Source organism: Carcharhinus amblyrhynchos, chromosome 20 (genome assembly GCF_965287045.1).
Source record: "Carcharhinus amblyrhynchos chromosome 20, sCarAmb.v2.hapA, whole genome shotgun sequence".
Taxonomy (NCBI): domain Eukaryota; kingdom Metazoa; phylum Chordata; class Chondrichthyes; order Carcharhiniformes; family Carcharhinidae; genus Carcharhinus; species Carcharhinus amblyrhynchos.
This window is the reverse complement of record NC_137343.1, coordinates 20,992,804-21,015,110: the sequence shown is the minus strand read 5'-3', so window position 1 is coordinate 21,015,110 and position 22,307 is coordinate 20,992,804. Positions and strand designations below refer to the sequence as shown.

Here is a 22,307-nt window from a genome sequence, read left to right as displayed (position 1 = left end):
CAAGGAACTACAAAAGGTCATGAATGCAGCCCAAACCATCATGCAAACCATCTCCCCATCCATTGACTCCGTCCACACTTCCCCAGCATTATCAAGGACCACACGCATCCTGGACATTCTCTATTCCACCTTCTTCCGTCGGGAAAAAGATACAAAATTCTGAGGTCACGTACCAACCAACTCAAGAGTAGCTTCTTCCCTGCTGCTATCAGACTTTTATATGGGCCTACACCCTAGCTATGATGTAAGATTACATTCTGCACTGTCTCGTTTCGTTTTCTATGGACAGAGTGCTTTGTCTGTATAATGCACAAGAAACGATACTTTTCACTATATGCAAATACATGTGACAATAATAAATCAAATCAAGAAGATCCCCTCTCTCCCTCAATGTCAACAAAATGAAGGAAATTGTCATCAACTTCAGGAAGAGTAAAGGATAACATGCCCCTATCTATATCAACGGGGAGAAAGTAGAAAGGGTTGAGAGCTTCAAGTTTTTAGATGTCCAGATTACCAACAACCTGTCCTGGTCTCCCTATGCTGACAGTATAGTTAAGAAAGCCCACCAACACCTCTACTTTCTCAGAAGACTAAGGAAATTAGAATGTTCGCTACAACTCTCAGCAACTTTTACAGATGCACCATAAAAAGCATTCTTTCTGGTTGTATCACAGCTGGGTATTGCTCCTGCTCTGCCCGAGACTGCAAGGAACTATAAAAGGTTGTGAATGTAGCCCAATCCATAGGCAAACCAGCCTCCCATCCATTGACTCTGTCTCCATTTCCTGCTGCCTCAGCAAAGCAGCCAGCATAATTAAGGATGCCACGCACCCTGGACGTTCTCTCTTCCACCTTCTTCCGTTGGGGAAAAAGATACAGAAGTCTGAGGTCATGTACCAACTGACTCAAGAACAGCTTCTTCCCTGCTGCTGTCAGACTTTTGAGTGGACTTACCTTGCATTAAGTTAATCTTTCTCTACACCCTAGCTATGACTGTAATATTACATTCTGCACTCTCTTACTTCCTTCTGTATGAATGGTATGTATTGTCTGCATAGCACAAGAAACAATACTTTTCACTCTATGTTAATACGTGTGCCAATAATAAATCAAATCAAATCAAATCAGGAGATGGAAACAAACTTGGTCAATAACAGCTGCTTGCAACTAAGATGTGTTTGTCTTACTGAGTGCATCATGGAACATGTAGAATCATAGTTTGGTTATAACACAGCAGGGAGGCCATTGTTTACATGCTGGTTCTCTGCAAGAACAGGTCAACTAACCTATTTCCCTCAACTTATCCCTGAGCTCTGCAAATGTTCTCTCTTCAGATAATAATCCACCACCTTTGGAGAAACTGCCTGCACCACACTCTCAGATGATGCATTCCAGATCCTGACCACTCACTGCATAGAAATGTTTTTAGTTGCTTCTTTAGTCGGTCACTTCAAATGTCCTCTGGTTCTCAGCCCCTCCAACCATTTCTCACACAATATTGTCGATTTCTCTTCAGTAACACAACCTGAATTCTTCGAACGTGACGTCAGGTGGGACACTCCTGTTCCTCTTGGTTCCGCATTTAAGTACATTTTAGCACCTTACCTTGGTTGTGTAGCCTAATGGGGATCTGTTAAGAAAAGTGGCACAGGTTTTCCTGCTTCAGGGCAAGCTGACCTTCAAGTGAGGACCTCAGACAGAGGATAGACTATTATGAGCAAAATATGTGGTACACCTTTCCAGCATGGGCACTACACACCAATATTTTTGAGGCTTTATCCTTTACTAGCTGGGAGTAAGCATGCACTTCCTGTCTACTATACTGTTTGAACATTGTCACATACTGGACACTATGATCCAGAAATGTTTAAACAAATGATGGGATTGAATTGGGAAACAGGCAGTCAGAATAAGTTTGTAAAAGTCTCCCTGCGCTTGCCCAAATTAAATGAATTTTTAAAAAATTAATAAATAAAAAAATTAATAAAGTGCATATGGTACATATGAATTTTCTGAATGTGTTTAATAAAGTGCCACTCGTCCTGAAAACCAAAAGCAGATTATATTAAAAGCTATTTTTCAGATTGGCAGCCTGTAGGTAGTGGCGCAGCTGTACTGGGAATCATTTTAGTTCCCATTTATGGAACTAATTTGGACAAAAGCTGTGAGCAATAATATCAAAGTTTTCTGGTGATACAAAATGAGAGATGTGGAAAATTGAGAAAGAATGCTGGTGATTTCAAGAGGGCAGAGATAAGCTAGGGAAGTAGGTGGATGAATGGCAGGTGTGCTCAGTATGAGATGTGTATGAGTCTATTTGGGGAAGAGTGGTGTCAAAAGGTGAGGGGAAGCACACCCTATATGGTGCAATCCTTAACAGAGCAAAAGAACAAAGCAATTTAGTTGAGTAGTTACATAAATGTTTAAAATTGGGGATGGAGTTGGAGAAATTAGTTTTAGGTGCTGGGGTGTTAAATATGGGAATTTGAAAATAATGCTGAATTTATATCCAAATCATTTAGAACACATCCAAGTACTGTGCGCTGTTCAGGGCATTCCATCATTATACTTAAGGAAATTATACGTTGAAGGTTTATTTGGATGACTCAGGAATCAAACAAATCAACGTATCGAAAAATCAATAAGAGCTGCATGGATGGAGTTGACAGCCTGTGAATATTGTTTCACCTACAGTCCAAACCTGCTAACAGGCAAGAAAGACATTTTGTAGTCTATGAAAGCTTGACAAGGTGAGAGAACTAAAATATGTGGTTGTTTCATCCAGCTTTGTTACTTTGCCTCGAGTGAAATCACGGAGCAGGGTCAGAATGAGGATGCAGACTGCATTAGGGAGTTGCTGTTTTTTTGTAAGTGTGTTCCTTACCTGTTTTCTGTGCCTTTTCACAGCGCTGTGCGCATTGGCTATTGAACAGGTCTGACGATGTCAAACAGCTAGGATTACCTTCACAGCGATCTGTTCAGGTTCAACTATTGAATGCGGACTTTGAATTCTTTCTCACTCGGGTGGCGGGCGAAGGTTGGGAAAGACAAGGCTGACTCTGCTCCATCATAAGGAAATAGCTAGGTAGGTGGAGAAGGTCAAAGTGTGTATTTTTTCCTCTCAGCTTATGGCTGGTACCAGTTACACAGATCTGGCTTATTTATCTTTTCACTTAACCATTCATTTTGTCAGCCACATTCCCCCCCGCAAACCAAAAAATCACATCCGATGTCAACAAGCCTTTGCGTCCCCTGTCTGCATTGCAGCATTTCAGCGTAACACCAGGGAATCTCTTCATGCCTCCAACTTTTTATTATAAAATCATAGAAGGTGCAGAAGGAGGCCATTCGGCCCATCACGTTTGCACTGACTACAATCCCACCCAAGCCCTATCCCCACAACCCCATGCATTTACCCTAGTTAGTGCCACTGACACGAAAGGGGCATTTTAGCATGGCCAATCCACCTACCCCACACATCTTTGGACTGTGAGTGGAAACGGAAGCACCCAGAGGAAACCTCCACACACAGTGACCCAAGCTGGGAATCAAATCTGGCACCTGGCGCTGTGAAGCAGGAGTGCTAACCACTGTGCCATTGTGCAAGCATTGCGAGGTATGCTGTATCCGGTTCTCACAATGTAATCTTTTAAAAAAAGGAAATTGTTGTGTGAACAAATTAATATATCTAAAAAAAAGTTGGAATAAATAAATGACACTTCTCCCATGTTAAGTAAGAACATAAGAAACATAAGAACATAAGAAATAGGAGCAGAGTAGGCCATCTAGCCCTTTGAACCTGCCCCGTCATTCAATAAGATCATGGCTGATCTGAAGTGGATCAATTCCACTTTCCCGCTTTCTCCCCATAACCCTTAATTCCCTTGTCTATCAGATGCAGAAATGGAACAGCTGTTTCTTTTTAAAAATGGACTTTGAAAATCCACCATGATTGCTGTCAAAGGTCAAGTGACTTTTTTCAACTTCTACATAGGCTGGGAAATGACAGATACGTTAATACACACATTATGTGCACAAGAGGATATCATTTAAGAAAGTTCCTAATTGAATGACCATGAGTGGGGTGCCTCCTTTTAATGATGAACCAAGACAAAACCATTTGTGGAATTCATACCTCCTATTGTTTGTGGATTTAGCCAAAACTCAACATATGGATTCCTAAACTTCCTGTCACAGAACGTGAAACCTAACAATGGGAACTGTTGAGCAACCAGTCAAATAGTATGTAGGTGAGAATGGTCGCTATCCGTTCTCCATTCTGCAACTGTGGCTTTTTGTTTTAAGTCATTCTGGGTGACTATAGAAATATGGATCAAGTGATCAACTGGCCGAAACTGTTTTCAGGTAAATTAATCTTTCTTACTCCAAGCACCAAAAGGGCCGCTTTAACTTAATTGGCTGGATGGCTGCTTTGTGATGCAGAGTGACACCAACAGCGCAGGTTCAATTCCCGCACCGGCTGAGGTTATCCATGAAGATCCAGCCTTCTCAAGCTTGTCCCTCACCTGAGGTTTGGTGATCCTCAGGTTAAGTCACCACCAGTCAAAGGCAAGAGCAGCCTATGGTCTTCTGGGACCATGGTCACTTTGCCTAGTCTAAAGCACAACAGCAAGAAATAAGCTTCCTGATCAAAATGACATATCACTATTTAGCCATGATAATTGTCTTAAATATTCCATCACCAAAAGTAACAATAAGAATTCTCAGAACACCAGGTTAAAGTCCAGCAGGTTTATTTGGAATCACGAGTTTTCGGAGTGCTGCTCCTTCATCAGGTGAGTGCTCCTGGTGTTGTGAAACTTCTGACTGTGCCCACCCCGGTCCAATGCCAGCATGTCCACATCATGGCTACCATCAACACAATAAACTGCTGGCTCAGAGTGGATCTCCAAGAAGATTATGCATATTGTCACAGACATCAAGTTTCTACAAAGATTCAAGAAAGCAGACAAGATCCCAAAAGGACTATATAGATCAAAAACCCACTAAAATTGACCTACAATCCAGACTGTGCTGAGAGACTCTGCTGGCGCACCTCTCTCACACTCCTCAACCGCCTTGTACACCAGCTCTACAGCAGACGCCGCAATGATGAAGGAGCAGCACTCCGAAAGCTCGTGATTCCAAATAAACCAGCTGGACTTTAAGCTGGTGTTGTGAGACTTCTTCCTGCACCCACCCCAGTCCAATGCCGGCATCTGCACATCAAAAGTAACAAGGCCATGAAATAAATGTTGCAGGAATTATGGACAAGGGCCTCAATTTCGTCATTCTTTTACACTGTAAGTCTATGTATTAGGTAGGCCATTGCAATGCTCTCACTGGCAATGAAGAACTGCATGCATTCTTAATTATACATTGATATACATGCATTAAAAAAAACTGAATCACACCAGCTAATGGGATTCAGTGATGGTTTAGCAAGCAGTGCCAAGTGGTGTCTCTTCTTGCCTACTTCCCGGCCCAAACCAAAGTAAATGGACTTTTATGAAAGACATCCCTCAGATCAGTGGACCAGTTTGTTGCTGTTTCAGTTCCGTGAGTGTGCCCCTGGACTTGAAGTCACAGCAACTGGAGAGACAGAGCAGCACCAAGCCTTTGTTTTTGTGTGACTGTCCTTTTCCAAATAGCGTATTCAGCCCTGCCCTTAATCGTGTTGCTGTACTGTTAGAAAACAGAACTGTCTGTACATAACAGCGGCGGCAAAATACAATGTAGAACAACAAACCTGCCATTAGTCAGATCCCTTGTCAGTAGGAGCACGTTGTAGTGACAGGATGCCAATTCAACACAGCCCCGAGGCAGCTGGTCACAATCCTCAGCAGGAGGGGCTGCTCAAGTGGACCCCAAACCTGAGCCTTCATGCCCTCCGTCTAATGTAAAATAAACGGAGTAAATTATCCTGGCAGAAAGGTAATTAAATAATTATCAAGCACTTAATAACAGGAGTGAGTGCTCTGAATTAACATAATACACAGCCGCTTCGAGGTCTAATTGTTGCATTACACCAGAATTACTCATTCATTATTCTTGTCATTTTTGGTGATAACGTACGCATTATCACCAAAATGAGACAGCGACTATTTTAGTGAGCAATTAGAAAGGCGTCAGGTCTTTAACCGCATACCACTGTCAGTGTGAAGACTCTGCTCGAATACTTCTGTACATTTCCAGTGACCAGATTATTTGCAAGTGTTGAGAATAATTTAGGTTAGGCTTCTGGCCTAGTCTTCCCCTTCACTCTGCCCAAGAGCTGAATTACTTACACGCACAGCTCCGTGCTCACAGAATGCACTTCTGTCAACACCCACGCAAGCAATTTTCTGAGTGTCATTTGCTCTCTTCAAGGTAAAGAAATTTAAGCTGCTGTTTCTTTTCAAAACTGAACTTCCAAATTCAGCATTTCTTTTCCAATTTTCCCCTTTCTTAAGGTGCTAAATTTCTATTCACACTCATCATTCATCTCAGCCAAGTAGCCATGCTTTATGCGGAAGTCTGGATAAAGATTGTCAGCAAGATATTAACCTGTGGCGAGCTTCATGATCAGACCCCATCCTTCATCTTGTGACCGGCACACATCTTACAGCAGTGGATGGGTGAGTGGATGGTGCCCATCTCTTTCAGACTCAGGGCCTGGAAATGTCTCTGTTTGATCTGAGACCATTTCCCCGAAAGTGACCCGAACCGCTTAAATTCATAAGATACAGGAGCAGAATTAGGCCATTCGCCCCATCAAGTCTGCTCAATCATGGCTGATATGCTCTTCATCCCCATTTTCCTGTCTTCTCCCCATAACCTTTCAACCCATTACCCAAAAATCTGTCTAACTCCTCCTTAAATTTACTCACTGCCTTAGCATCTACCGCACTTTCGGGTAGCGAGTTCCCCATGTTTACTGCTGTCTGCTGAGAATTAACCTACAGCTGACATTTTCTCATTTTCCTATATTGACCACCATCCTCTACCCTATCAGGGCTGATGAAGGGTCATCCAGGCTCGAAACATTGGCTCTATTTTTTTCTCTACTTATGCTGTCAGACCTGCTGAGATTTTTCAGCATTTTCTGTTTTTGTTTCAGATTCCAATTTCAGTAGTGTTTTGCCTTTATTCCTTACCCTGTATTTGATATTACTCTGAAGTATGATTCTATAAAGAGCTGTCACCTTGTTCCATTTCCTTGCTCTATGCTTTTCCCTCAGCATCACTGAACCAGGCTAGCAGTGGTTAAACGGTGAGACTGCAAAGTAGGATTATGTTGGATACAATTGATTCAATCTGACCTAAAGCTGGAGACACTTCCTAGCCTTTTGGAATCTACTGGAGTGTATACATCATGCAGATAACAATCTTCTGTGTGGACTCTGTTCTGGAGTGCTAAAAGAATAGATTTTGCCACCCTGACTTCCTCACAAAATTACCAACAGCTGATTCTGCGGTAGGGGAAAATACAGAAAGCCAGTTTCACAGAGCAGAGCTCACCTTCAATCAATCAGTGCATGATGAATACAACAGAGCTGACCTATAATTAACAGAGGTATTTGTCTATATAAAATCCTTCATTTATAAATCAACAAAACACTGAACAGTAAAGACAAAAAAAACTACAACAGTGTTAATCACTCAATAATGAAACCGTAGATTCAACATAATGGTTTATTGAGGACAAATGCAGCACTGTAAGTGCATTTATCATTAGAAAAAAAATATTTATCTGTAGCAAATGTAATAGTGTTCCATTCTAATCACATCACCTATATTTGATGTAACAATGTGTACTTTTAATCAATGCTACCGTGGTCATTTATAATCTACATAACAGACCTCAATGGCAATAAATTGACAGTATTGTCCCATAATAAAAGTTCTTGTACAACTTACACAATTCCGATCACTGCAATGGAAAGTATGTTCATCTATAATCAATTTAACACCATTTCATAATGAACAAAGCAATAGTTAGTATTTAACCACTGCAAGCATTTTCAATTACAGTGCAATAGCGGCCATCTATAATCAGTGTTGATATATGATGAATAAAGAGATTGCTTAGAACCATGTTCACTTTTAAACAATAGAGAAAAGCTCATCTATGAAGAATACAAAAGAACACATATCAAGAGAAGCCATCTCCAATCAATATGACACACTTTGTCTATAATCAATAATATGGTGGTCACATATTATACTCCAACTGCAGCAGCAACAGAGAAACTCAATTGTACTGATCATGTCACAGTATTGATTACAGAAGAGTCTAAATCAATACCACACAGTCCATTTATAATCAATCCAACACTGTTTATAAATGATACCACAATCTTCATTTAAGATCAATACAGTTGCATTTTGCTGCAATTAGTGCAAAAGTTCATATCTAGAATCAAAACGACAGTTTTCGTTTACAATCAACACTTTAGCAGCACAGAAGTGTTAACTTATAATCAATTTATAATAATGTGAGTCTGTCATTCATACAGCACCGTTCATGTACAATCAGATTTCATCTGTAACCCTAACCGGTGCTAACACTTTCATCCTTAATTAATATCTCAGTGAATAACCTTGTAACCCATACAAATGTCTTCCATAATCAATCCAACAATGCTATAATCAATATATCAAACTGTGTTGGCAATCAATGCAATGCTCATCTTTAATTAATATGAGATTTATCTATAAGCAAGTGTATGTGGTTAACCTATAATAAATACACTAGAATCATTCATCCATAATCAATTCAATTCTGCTGTGTTTACCCAAAGCATAAGTCTAATTCTAATCAATCCAACTGAGTTCATCTGTATACAATCCAACAATGTTCACTTCTAATGGATGAAATCCATCTTATCTGTATTAAATCCAATCGTTTGCATCTAATTCAATAAAATAGCATTCGGCAACAATTCAGAAAACAGGCCTTTTTTTTTCCCCTGTCTTTAGTTCTGTGTGCCTTTTCAAAGGATGGAAAGTGATTGTTGTTACAGAAATAACCTTTAGGTTTAGGCGAGTGCAGGAGATAAAGTCGTGCGTTTAGGAATAGCTGCATAGGAGGGTAATAGGAAGGACTCATTGTACTGCCAATCTAAGAGTTTGAGTGCTTCAGATGGGCGGCATGAACTTCTCTTGTTGGTCAGGGGTTAAGTGCTGAAATGTCAGTCCAGTGGCCATTTGTGTTTCAAACTAAATCCAGCAGAGGACGAGGCAAATTGAGTCAGAAGCAGTAGCTTCCGCTGCTTGTTAAACCTATTTGTAGCCCAATTGCTTCCATCGGCACTGCCCTCTGCTGATCTCTACCAGCTCCTCTTGTTTCAAAGTGGAGTTGAAATAACGTATTGAATGCTGTGGTGCGAGCAGTATTGCAACTGTTTATGTTTCCTACAACCACTGGGGGCTGTAGGATGGTGTGTTTCGTAAACAGTGAGAATGAAGATAACGTTTAAGAACAAGAGTAGGCCATTCGGCCCCTCATGTCTGTTCAATTAGATCATGGCTAATCTGTATGATACCCAGCTTGGTTTCATATCCTTTAATAATGTTCCCGACACACATCTATCAATTCTGACATGAGGCCGTTGACCTAAAATCTTAAATCTTGTTTCCAATAGATGCTGCTTGATGTACTGAGTATTTCTAGCACTTGCTGTTTTTATTTCTGATTTCCAGCATCCACTGTCTTCTTTTTGCTTCTGTAGGAGTCTATCAATCTTGGTTTTGACAGTTTAATTGACCTAACCTTGTCAGGTAGAGAGAGTTGCTCATTTCCACTCCTCGTTATGTGAACAAATGCTTTCTGGTATCATCATTAGCTCGAATTTAAGGGGCTGCCCTCTTGTTCAATATCTGGTACTAGAGGAAATAGTTTCTCTCAAGCTACCCTATCAAAGCCATTAATTATCTTAAACACCTCAATTAGATCATCCCTTAATCTTCAATGATCAAAAAATTACAAGCCTGAAGCAACTTGTTCTCCTAATTCAATCCTTTTCGCCCTGATATCATTCTGGCGAATTAGTCCTTTCTGAGCTGCAGTGGTACAGAACTGAGCGCCATCCTCCAGGTGCTTTCTGTTGGTGCTGTTCCTTCAGGTCTTCAGGTTTCCTCCCACAGTCCAAAAATGTGTGGGTTAGGTTGATTGGCCATGCTAAATTGCCCCTTAGTATCAGGGGGACTGGCAGAGTAAATGTGTGGGGTAATGGGGTAGGACCTGGGTTGGATTGTTGTTTGAGCAGGTTCTATGGGCTGAATGGCCTGCTTCTGCACTGTAAGGTGTGGTGAGTTCTGGGTTCATCCCAATGCTACTTAAATCAGACAAAACAGAGCCAGTATTTGTTTGTATTTAGTGCATAGTTGCAGAAGGAGAGAAAGAATTGGTAGACTGCAAGGAAGCCTGATTGCTTCTGGCATCAAGCACCCATGGAAACCTATGCGCTACCTCAGGATCGATTATCTAAATGTAACCACGGAGCACAATTTTCATCATCTTTTGTTACTAAAGGAGATGGTTACTGAAATGGACCATCTCATGAGATCTGAAGTCAGAGGCTGTCGTGGTTGAAGTCCACTATGGAACACATCACGATACTGAGGTTGTCCTGTCTGCTCTCCAATACTGCACTGAAGAGAGAGGAATCAGTATGAAAAGCCCTCTCTCTGGGAGAAGGGTAGGATGGAGAGACCTGAAGATGCTGAGTACAAAAGTCCAAGGCTTCAGCAGTTAATCATAGCCTTATGCGTAAGGATAATACCTCCTAGTATCTCCCTTTATCCTTTTGACGATGATCTTAAATTGATATCCACTGTGCTCCCCATGCATTGACCAGTGGAATTGGATGTGCTTTTATTTTACCTTATCAATACTGCCATGGACCTGTTGGCAGAATGACCCGTTTCTTTACTGTAAATATCGTAAACTATTGTGTTGAAGATCTCAATGGACTGTCTTTATGTCTGTTACTGGGCTTGTATCAGTATCTGTCAAACTATTGATGAAATGATTGGATATTTCTTGCTGCCTGCAAGAACAACACAAGGAGTAATATCAATGGCCAGCAGATGGCACAGCCCTCATCTGAGTTGATACGACAGCTACATACTTTTTTCCTTATTAATGCCATGGCCATCTATGTCAGCACAAGTAGAAAACTTAGTCCCTCTCTTTATCTGTCTCACATCACCAGCTACATCTTCCAAACAAATGTCAGACGTGGCTCAAGCAGTGGTACTCTTGCAGTTGAATGATAATGTTCCCTGTTCAAATTCCACTCCATGTCTTGAGCTCAAATGCTGACACTCCAGTGCAGTACAGAGGGAATACTGCACTGGTGGAGGTGCCATCTTTCTGCCTGCTTGCATGGCTGTAAGAGATCCCATGGTGTTGTCTTGTAGAAGAGCAGGGCAGTTGTCCCAGGTATCTGGACCAAGTTTATCCTTCATTATGCATTCATAAAAAGCTAATTAATTGGTGGTTATCATATTGCTGGTTATGGGAGCTTGCTGTGTGCCAATTGGCTGTTGTGTTTCTTACATTACAACAATGACTATACTTCATTTTATTCTTTTAGTAATTGTAATTGGTTTGAAACCACTGAGTAATTTCAAAATCACATTCCAAATTCAAAGATTTAATGAGAAATGCTATCATGTTACACAAAGATAAACGGGCAAATGCTTTCCATTTGCGCAAGTGGATAAATACAGCCATGATCACCATCTAGCTATCTCTGTTGGAAGGAGCATGTAAATAGTTATCAGGCAAGGACAGAATTAGCCTGGGGTGTGATGCCGACCACAGGCGAATATCCTGCTGCATTCATTCTGAAATGCCCAAGGAATTGGAGAACTGCCACCAATGGTGGAACTATATGAATTTGAGAAAGTTATAATACATTTTGCAACCAACAGATGTAAGCACTTTGCAGCCAATGTAGTAGCAAGGATATTCGCCTATGGTCGGCATCACATCCCAGTCTAATTCTGTCCTTGCCTGTTAACTATTTATATGCTCCTTCCAGCAGGGATTACTAGATGCCAGTAGCAAGGTGTGATGACCCTCAGGAATTGTGTGGGGAATTGTTAGAATGTAACTAATGATAACATTGGATCTGTTGTAGTGTGACCAATAGTAACAAGCTGCAAGGGTCAGCTGACCCAATAAACTATGCAACCAATGACAAAATGATGTGGTGGTCAGGTGACCAGCTGACTCAGTATAAATAAGAATTGGTTGGGAATTGTGGGTAGCTTGGAATGGCCCAGGATGAGGTCGCGAGTGTTGGAGTAATGAAGTTTCTTTCTTAAGCTTTTTTCTTTGATTTATAAGTTGGAATAAGTTTTGTTTTATTTTGTTGCCTCCAGCTGAAGAGCTCTTTCTGGAGGATCAACAGAATCACTGATTGACCTGCTTGTAGGACTTGTAGAATATGAGCTCCATGGTGATTGGTAATTACCTTACCAGGTGGAACTCAAACACTGAGCCCTCGATAAAGCAAGCCCCTGAGTGGGTCCATTATCGATTGTCCCAATTAGGACCTGTTGTGTTCACCACAGGCTTGTGGTTTTGCTTTACTTTATCTTATGCAATAAAGAACTTTTCCTTTACAGCTGAGTCCTGAAGTTATTATACAATGAATGAAACACAGGAACCAATTGGAACACAGCAAGCTCCCACACATTGAATAGTGACCTGATAATCTGTTTTGGTGGCTAGGTTGAAAGATGACTAATAGCTAAGACACCAGAAATAAATTTTCCTGGCTCTTCTAAAATAGTGCCATGGGATCTTTTACGCCCACTTTGTGTGGGCAGACTGGATCTCGGTTTAATGTCTCAACTGGAAGGCAGCTCTTTAGTACTGCGCTAGAACATCGGCCTTGATTTTTGTGCCCAAATCCTGGAATGATCGTCAATGGAGCTATCTGTACATAGTAGATGCTTGTAGACATTTCCATGAAGTTGCTGAATGGCAGAGAATTATCCAGATTCCACCTCATACTGTGTGTGGGGATGGTAAAGTCTGTAGGCTATCAGAGGACTCCAAAGCAGAAAGTCTTCTCTGAGAGTAACAGCTTTACAAGGCTCTCAAAGCAAAAGGGTTTTGAATGTCAACAGCCTCCCCCCACTCCATCCCTCAAATGGAGAGGCTTGTCTTCTCCTGCTGCTCGTTAACCATGCAGAGTGACAGGCCGGCAAATGGAACAAATTCCTGCGCTGCATAAACTGACTACAACGAGCAGGCGGAGGGAGATTGGACCTGGCTGGCACGAAGCAGGCCAGGGGCAAGGGAGGAGGCTGATGGGAACATCCAAATTACTTCTGATTCAGTCGTCCGCCTCAAAAAAAACTGCTTTAAGTTGAGAAACGTGATTATTTAGACAGCGTTGGGAATCTTCGTTTTCGAGTTGACCCTTTCCGCAGCTGACTTATACCGTCATGTTAAAAAATGTCAGTGTTTGGTAATATCCGTGACAGTCAGGTTTGTGCCTGAATATCAATTGTAAACCTCTGTCTTTTTGCTTTTTGCACACAGCAGTCAATTGTTCAATTATTCATTCTTTGATTATTTGTGTCTATTGACTCCTCTCTGCTTTGTGTGCTGTCAGTCAAACTTATGGGTGTGGTTGCTCAGAAAGACAAGCAAAACTGAGAGGGGAGACTGCTGGCTGCAGACATTTGCAAAACATTGTAAATAAAGCTCTTGTTTAGACAGGAGTGTTTTTTTTAAACCGTGGTGTGGAATTGCTGGTGTTGGACTCAGGTGGGCACAGCCAGTAGCCTCAGAACACCAGGTTAAAGTCCAACAGTTTTATTTGGTAGCACGAGCTTTCAGAGCACTGCTCTGGAGCACCCAATGAAGGAGCAGCGCTCTGAAACCTCATGCTACCAAATAAACCTGTTGGACTTTAACCTGGTGTTCTGAGACTACTTATTATGTTTTTTTTATTCATTCGTGGACATGGACATCACTGGCTAGCCAGCATTTATTGTCCATCCCTAGATGCCCTAGAACTGAGTGGCTTGCTAGACCATTTTAGAATGCGGTCAAAAGTCGACCACTGTGGCTCTGGAGTCACATGTAGGCCAGACCAGGTAAGGACAGCAGATTTCCTTCCCCAAAGGACATGAGTGAATCACATCTGTAAGACATAAAACACAACGTCGCATATCTTTTCCTCCTTGCTACTTTTACACACTCATTTATGGGGAGGCAGTGATGTACTGGTGTTGTCATTAGGCTGGAATCCAGAGACCCAGGGTAACGCTCTGTGTTCGAATCCCAGCACGGCAGATGGTGAAATTTGAATTCAGTAAAAATCTGGAATTAAAACTCTCATGATGATTATGAAACCATCGTTAATTGTTGTAAAAAACCCCCCATCTGGTTCACTAATATCTTTTAGAGAAGGAAATCTGCCATCCTTACCCAGTCTGGCCTACATGTGACTCTAGACCCACAGCAGTGTAGTTGACTTCAAATTAGTTGACTCCAGTGTGGTTAAATGGAGGGCAATTAGGGATGAACAATAAATGCTGGGCCCAGCCAGTGATTCCATAAAATGAATAAATAAAAAGGTGACGTCCATTAATGCTGGTTAATATCACACTTTGAGTGGAATTTAATGCCTTCCCCCACTGGCAAGTTTGGTGGTGGAAGTGGGGAGCATTTAGTCATTTTGGAGGTGGTGGGTGTACCCTGCTTTCCCACTTCCATCCAGAGTAAGTCTGTAATGGGAGTGCCCCTGTAAGGGCCTCAGCCCATTCCTGCTATTAACCCAACGATGGGCAAGGGGGCCTGCCATGCAGAGAGCTATGCAAGGTTGCCTGCGAGCTCCCAGGTGAGCGTCTCTCATGCAAAGGCACTCGATGCCTAATTGAGGGACCTGGCATTGGGAAGGGGATGGACTTGTTGAGAGCCACCCCTCTGCCCCTGCTGCCACCCCACTCTTCTCCAGGACCCACAGGCATGAAACCCCTCCCTACCCAGCTATCCATTACTCGCCCATGGCCTGTGATGCGGTGGTGATCTTAGGACTTGATTTGATCTTGTACCGGCAGCAGCAGCAGCCATGACCATCCCAGTGTTGCTGCTGCACTCTAGACCCCTGATTGGCTGGCATCAGGCTTCCATCCAAGAGTCCTTGATCCTGAGGAGAACCCACTGCTGTCCATTTAGATGCCTGAGTAGCACTTCAGGATGGTGAGCCTTCCTTAAAAGAAGCAATGTGAGGGTCCCCCCAGCTCTCCAACTGGCCATTGAAATCCCTGTCATCTCCATTAATAGAGTCAAATTGTGCAGAAAAGGGTCTTCGGCCCATCAAATCTGCATCGACAATATCTACCACCAAAGTGCACTACTCCCAATTTCTTGCAACTTGTCCCATACCCTTGAATATTAAGATATTTCAAGTGCTCATCCAAATATTTTTTTTAAAGGTTGTGACGTTTCCAGCCTCCACTATCTTCCCAGGCAGTACGTTCTAGATTCCCACAACGCTCTGAGTGAAAATACTTTTTCTCAAATCCCCCCTGAATCTCCTGCCCTTTACCTGAAAACTCTGCCCCCTTCATGATTGATCCCTCAACCAAGGGGAACAGCTGCTTCCAACCCACCCTGGTCATATGCCTTACGTACCTCAAACGTGTCCCCCCTCAGCCTTCTCTGCTCTAAAAAAAATCTAAGTTGATCTCGTCTTTCCTTAAAGCTCAAATGCTTCACCCCAGGCAACATCCTGGTCTACCTCCTCTGGACGCCCTCTATCCCATCCTTCCTGTAGTGAGATGATCCCAGCAATTTGACTTTTCTTTATTCAATCCTAGCAATAAATATAATTCCAGGATTAGATATCTCAACGTTGCTTATAAAATGGGCCAGTGGTACAATGGATAAGGCGTCTGACTATGGATTAGAAGTGTCCATGTTTGACTCCTAACTGGCTGAATGTCAATATTGGGGTGGCACGGTGGCACAATGGTTAGCATTGCTGTCTCACAGCTCCAGGACACAATGGTTAGCATTGCTGTCTCACAGCTCCAGGGATCCGGATTTGATTCCCAGCTTGGGTCACTGTTTGTGTGGAGTTTGCACGTTCTCCCTGTGTCTGCGTGGGTTTCCTCCAGGTGCTTCAGTTTCCTCCTACAGTCCAAAGATGTGCATGTTAGGTGGATTGGCCATGCTAAATTGCCCCTTGGTGTCCCAGGGTGTGTAGGTTAGCGGGATAAATGCGTGGGGTTAGGGCATGGGGTGGGATTGTTGTCAGTGCAGGCATGATGATGGGCCAATAGGCCTCCTCTGCACTGTAGGGTCTCTATGATTCTCTCAGTATTCTCAGTTAGGTGCGCCCACTGAAATAAAGGGAAAATCTTTTTCTATATGACACATTTACATCAGATACACCATGTAAAGCTTCATCAAGCATATCTAAGTGAGGTACAGCAGATCAGATGCAGAGTATATATCCCTCCCATCAAGGAACCTTCAATAGAGTGCAAGCTAGGTACACAGTAAACACCCACTACCCAACCAGATTTCACTATCATACAGCATTCCATCCCAAATGTGACATTATTGCCATTTCCTTCTCAGTGGCATCTCTGGGTCAAACAGTCAAACTGGCTGCCAGACAATTGAATCATAGAATCCTACAGTGCAGAAGAGGCCATTCAGCCCATTAAGTCTGCACTGACCACAATCCCACACAGGCCCTATTTCCATAACACCATGAATTTACCCTAGCTAGTACCCTGACGCTAAGGGACAATTTAGCATAGTCAATCCACCTAACTTGCACATCTTTGGGCTGGGGGAGGAAACCAGAACACCTGGAGGAAACCCATGTAGACACAGGGAGAACATGCAGACTTCACACAGACAATGGCCCAAGCCAGGAATCAAACCCTGGTTCCTGGTGCTATGAGGCTCCTGTGCTAACCACTGTGCCACCAATTTGACTGAGTTTCATGACATGGGGCTTGTGGGACTTTCAATCCTCACATTGGCTGCTTATTTATCTTTCAATGTACTTTACTTTATCAGTCCTTGAATTGGATACAGCCCTTTCCTGCCCAACTTGTTCTCCAACAGAACATTCTTTCCCAATTTCAATGGCAGCCTGGGAAGCAGGAGCGCAAGCTTGGATTCTACAACTCAGCAATTTTGCTTTTCAAAAAGAAAAAGGTCAAAGCACATCTCTCAATCTTGAAGCCATTGTCTGAAAATCAAAAGGGGGGTCATTACGAAAGAAAACCAGTCCCAGCAATAATTCCACTGCTTCACCGTTAGTGAAATGCAAACACGTGAATGAGCCACTTCATTTCATGAATATAATCTTTATTTCCGCAGAAAAGGTGAGCATTTAATTCGTGAAGGCAAAAGCAAAGAAAGAGAGGGCTAGAGGGGGGAAAGGCTGTGTGTTGCACGTTGCACCTACTTACTCACTCTCGGCCACATCTTGATTCAAGATGTTGTTAGAAAATTATTGATCTGAACTGAGCAGCGAGCACAAAAAAAGTTGTAATTGCCTCTGCTACTCCAATGTAGGACACCAGCCCGAGGGGAAATTTAGCTTTGTAGCTAAATAGTTTCTATGATACTTCAACCTTTGAAGTATTGAATTTCTGCTGGGGCTGCAGATTGCCCAGACATTTTCTGAAACAGAATTTTATTTCCTCAAATGTCACTGTGAGAGCAGAACAGCCAACAAAACATGTTACACACAGCATCACAGATTCATAGTCAGATGAATGCTGGGTGTTTCAACTGCTGATGTCTACATTTTAAAATATCTTGAAATGTGGATGCCTATGGAGGGGGATAGGTATGGGTAAAAAACTGATTTGTACCTGTCTTATTTCTTTTCAGATGCTGACGGTTCCTTTCAATTTTTGCGCAAATTTTTAAAGTTTTGTTTTCAACTTCTCATTCTAATTTCTGTTAATTTCCCCTGTCTATACAAATATTATCAGAGAATCCCTACAGTACAGAAGGAGGCTATTTGGCCCATTTGAGCCTGCATTGACAACAATCCCACCCAAGCCCCATCCCCGTAACCCCAGGTATTTACCCTAAATAGTCCCCCTGAAACCAAGGGACAATTTTGGCATGGCCAATCCACCTAATCCGCACATCTTTGGAATATGGAAAGAAATCAGAACATCCGGAGGAACACCCACACAGACACGGGGAGAACTTACAAACTCTACGCACACAGTCACCCGAGACCAGAATTGAATTTGGGTTCTTGGTGCTGTGAGGCCGCAGTGCTAACCACTGTGCCACCGTGTCACCCAAAACAGGACTAATTTAAGGCCTTCATCAGTTATGTTGAATAACTAAATAGGTGAATTCGACATGAGTCCTTCAGCTCATGTAGACATCAGACCATTAACATGGAGGAATGGACAGTGGGTACTGAATGAAGATGGTGTGTCTATGATGAGAATGATATGAAGTATCACAAAACCAGGTTAAAGTCCAACAGATTTATTTGGAATCACGAGATTTCAGAGCGCTGCTCCTTCATCAGGTGACCCTTTGAGAAAGATTAGAGTCTTCAAGATATCCTGCAGAGAAAAAGACCCTTCAGCCCATCTTGTTTGCACCAATCAAGGCCAAATCATCTAACTTTTCTAATCCCATTTTTCAGCCCACAGCTCTGTATGTCTGGTCATCACAAGTGAACATCTAAATACTTTGTCAATGTTATTGCCTCTACCACCCTTTCAGGTAACAAGTTCCAGACTCCCAACACCTTTTGGGTGAAAAAGTTTTCCTTCACATTTCCTTTAGAGCTCCTACCCCTTAGTTAAACCTATACTCTATTCATTGATCTCTCCTTCCTGTCTATCTATGCCCCTCACACTTTATTCATGTCCTTCTTCAGTTTCCTCTGCTCCAATGCTAGTCTATCCAATCTCTCTTCATAACTTAAAATCTCCAGCCTGGGCAACCTCCTGGTAAATCTCCTCTTGTACCTTTTCCAGTGCCATCACACCCTTCCCGTAATGTGGATTCCAGAGCTGTACACAATGATTAAAATGCAGACAGGATCAGATCCTTCAAGCTGCAAATCCTCCAGCACTCATTATCAAGGTTAAGAAAAGAGTGTTCTAAATTAGGCCAGGATGAGGTTCATGCAGTAAAGAATCCTGAGTTGACGCACACGGAATAAACTATTAAATTTTATCTACCAAATAAATGATTAATCATTACACACACTAAAAAAAAAGCATGAACGATTAGAAGCTGAATACAGAATGAAATATTGCATAAACTGAATAAGAAACGATATACACATGAATCTGAGAATCTCTGCAGGTTATCATGTTGGAAGTGCAACTTGACTCACTTCTGGATACGTTGTTAGACGCTGTTTGTAGTATCTGATCTGAGTCCCAACACACGCTTATACCCATCTCTATAGTTACCCGCTGAGCAAACCTGCAGTTCAGTAGGCCCAGTCCTGGGCCTGCCTTATACAGGGCTGAGGTAATGAGTTCCAGATGCACAGGCCACTGCCTGTTACCAGGGGAACTCGTACTGAACAAGCCCCAGAGGGAGATCATTCAGTAATTCCCCATAGATCTTGTAAGAATTTGTCTCTTCGGAAAAGCCTTCACGTCAGATTTTTTATTTGCAGATGGCATTACATTCAAATGGCATTGAGTGAACACTCACTGTGGATGTGACTAAGGTCCTCTCTATTCTGTATCAATGGGTGAAGCATCCTTTGACTCTGGACCCTCCCAAAACTCACTAGCTGGCCCTTCTCACATATGAATCATAACATGGGTATATGTTTCTTCAAGTACTTAGAATGTGCATGACACTATTACTTCGAAAGCACTGATTAGGACTGAGTTTTAGACATGATATCACAGATCTGGGCATAAACCATGTAAGAATAGTCAGGAAGGTGAGTAGACATCCATTTTTGAGCCGTTTGATTTTTTTGTAGTGGGCAGGAGTTTACTCATTATCCATGCCTTCTCAACATTGTCCCTCACCTGAGATGCGGTGATCCTCAGGTTAAATCTCCACCAGTCACAGCCTATGGTTATCTGAGACTATAGTGACTTTACCTTTACTGATTCTGAAACAGGTACCTGCAATTTTATGATTTTATCTGTAATTTCCCCACTGATACCTTTCGCACACCATTGCAGATTCACTCTCTGCACACATCACAACCTGTATCTGCCACAAATCATGGGTAGATATAAAATTCACGTCGCAATTTTAAACACAATCTGAAGGAGCCAGCAAATGGTCTGAAGTATTGTTGCAAAATGTTATCTTAATGACTGGAAGTTGATTCCAGGAAAGTTTATGTTCGATGTGAGAAAGGAATTGGCCAGAAAGTTATATTAGGCAGTATGTTAGGCACAATGGTTAGCCCTGCAGCCTCATGGTGCCAGGGGCCCAAGGACAATTCTGGCTTTGGATGACTTTCTCCTTGTGTCTGCTTGGGTTTCCTCCCAGGTGCTCTGGTTTCCTCCCACAGTCCAAAAATGCGCAGGTTACATGCAATTGGCCATGCTAAATTGCCCCTTAGTGCCAAAGAATGTGTAAATTAGGGGGATTAGTGGGGTAATTACATGAGATTACCAGGATAGGGCTTGGGTGGTAAGTTCTCTTAAAGAGTCGGTGCAGACTTGATGGGCTGAATAGCCTCCTTCTGCACTCTGGGGATTCTATGAAAATGGTGTCAAGAATCCCAATTATTATTATCCCTTTTAAAAGCCACAGCTGAATCTGCATGCATCACAGCCTCAAGCAGTGTTTTCCAGACCTTAACCACACACTGCAGGCTAAAGGCTGAAGTTGAGTTGAGCCTGGGAGAATTTGGGCTTGGCCAGTATCATATGTTGGGCTGCAGGCTCTCACAATCAGGTGCAGAAAATGGGTTCTTAAAAATCTGCAGCACTTTAGAGACCTTTGTTCCTTTGGCTTTTTATCTTAAATCAGCGTCTTCCCATTCTTGAGCCTTCAACCAATGGGAATGGTTTCTTCTCTACCAAAGCTCTCCTCAGCCTTCTCTTCTTCAAGGAGAACAACCATCTTTAATCTATCCTCACAACTGAAGTTTCTCATCTCTGGAACCATACTTGTGAATGTTTTCCGCATCATTTCTGATGACTTCCTAAAATGTGGAGCCCAGAACCGAACACAAACTCCAGTTCAGGTCAAGCCGGTGTTCACCATACGTCCTTGCTTTTATATCCTGTACCTCTATGTGTAAAGCCCAGGATCCTGTATGCCTTATTAACTGCTTCCACAATCAGCCCTGTCAACTTCAATGATCATGACCACTGTTTTCCTCATTGCCTTCTCTGGCCAGCATCCAAGTCAAATTAAGATAAAGAAGGGGGCAAAAGTAATAAGGATCTGTCTTGAGTTACAAAATGTCAGGTTAGAGTTAATGGATAGAGTTATCTCATTATCTGGCAGCAGCTGGGTAAAATGGGGTGAAAGCCACTGACCCCGGAATCAGCTTCCTCCACTGTGTTGTGAACCCCTTGGTGAAAAATAATAAGGGGAGCATACGGCAATGTCTCCCTGGCCCACCCCGCCAACAACTTACGTTTCTAAAAGATAAGGCCTTTTTTAAAGGACACCTTACTGGAATGCCTGCGTGCTGCTGTCAAGGCCCATCACTATGTCCTCTTTTTCCCATTCTGTCCCCAAGTAGCTTATAACATTCTATAACATAAGTCTCTCCCCATACTGGTGCCCTCGTCCCAATCATGTGTCTGAATGCAACCTTCACCACTCGTACCCCCACTACAACTATCGCCTTGCAGCACTTTCCCATATCTGAGGCCAGTTCCCCACTCTTTCCAGTACAGTCCAAACCTTGCAATCCATTAAGAGCCACTGCCAGTCTGAGAGGTGGAAGTTTATTGCAGCATGCTGCTGTGCAGAGGAATCTGGGCATCCTTGTGCAGGAATCACAAAAAGTTGGTTTGCCAGTTCAGCAGGTAATTAAGAAGACAAATGGAATTTTGTCCTTCATTGCGAGAGGGATGAAGTTTAAAACCAGGAAGCATATGTTGCAGCTGTATAAAGTGCTGGTGAGGCCACACCTAGAGTACTATGTACAATTTTGGTCTCCTTACTTGAGAAAGGATATACTGGTACTGGAGGTGTTGCAGAGAAAATTTGCTAGGTTGATTCCAGAGTTGAGAGGATTGGCTTATCAGGAGCAACTGAGTAGACTGGGGTTATACTCATTGGAATTCAGAAGGATGACGGGAGATCTTACAAAAACATACAAGATTATGAAGGGAAT

At 42.5% G+C, this 22,307-nt stretch overlaps 1 long non-coding RNA gene across 1 annotated transcript in view; it reads right to left on the bottom strand.

The window, feature by feature from the left end:
- LOC145356199 (uncharacterized) overlaps positions 1-22,307 on the bottom strand; it is an 89,563-nt gene that overhangs the window by 46,983 nt on the left and 20,273 nt on the right. Inside the window, exon 4 of the long non-coding RNA XR_013889075.1 lies at positions 5,753-5,897. This is a non-coding gene — a long non-coding RNA (uncharacterized LOC145356199). The remainder of the gene's footprint in view (positions 1-5,752; positions 5,898-22,307) is intronic.